Raw genomic sequence first — 903 nt, 5'->3', positions numbered from 1 at the left:
TCTCTCTTACCGTGAGCACCCAGTTGCTATTCTTGAAGGGACCGAACGCAAGACTCAAATTTCACAAAGTCAAGTGGTCACACCATTTCGACCGTGAAGCTACCTGGGAACGCGAGGATCACCTCCGTTCTGAGTACCCGGCGTTCTTTCAGTCCTAGATCTCGGGACGAGATCCTTTCGTAGTGGTGGAGTGTTGTAACGCCCCAGATATAACTTTCCCAATTTGTACTCCAACTCTTGCCGTTTCTGGTGTTAAGTTATATTTATTTCTCGGGTTCGGGTCTTTGTCTCCGTGTGTTGTTTTCGTTTTCATGCATCTCATATCATTTCATCATGTGCATTGCATTCGCATACGTGTTCATCTCTTGCATCCGAGCATTTTCCCCATTGTCCGTTTTGCATTCCGGCGCTTCGTTCTCCTCCGGTGGTCATTTCTAGCTTTCTTTCGTGTGTGAGGATTAAACATTTCCAGATTGGACCGAGACTTGCCAAGCGGCCTTGGTTTACTACCGGTAGACCGCCTGTCAAGTTTCGTATCATTTGGACTTCGTTTGATACTCCAACGGTTAACCGAGGGACCGAAAAGGCCTCGTGTGTGTTGCAGCCCAACACCCCTTCAATTTGGCCCAAAACCCACCAAATTTTGCTCCATCATCTAGAGCGTTCGATCATGATCGCGTGGCCGAAAACCGCACCTCATTTGGACTCTCCTAGCTCCACTTATGCCTATAAATAGCCTCCCCCCCCCGTTTTCGGATCTCTCTCCCTCTCCGAAACCCTAAAAAAACAGGATCTCTCCGCGCCGGACGTGTCCGTCCGCCGCCGGACACGCCGCGCCGCCGCCCGCGCCCAACCACAGGGCGACACGTGGCAAGTCGCCGCCGCCACCGCCCGCGGCCCGGC

Source organism: Triticum dicoccoides, chromosome 5A, assembly GCF_002162155.2.
Source record: "Triticum dicoccoides isolate Atlit2015 ecotype Zavitan chromosome 5A, WEW_v2.0, whole genome shotgun sequence".
In the NCBI taxonomy this organism is placed as follows: Eukaryota; Viridiplantae; Streptophyta; class Magnoliopsida; order Poales; family Poaceae; genus Triticum; species Triticum dicoccoides.
The sequence above is the reverse complement of the archived record's forward strand: the minus strand, read 5'-3'. Positions refer to the sequence as shown.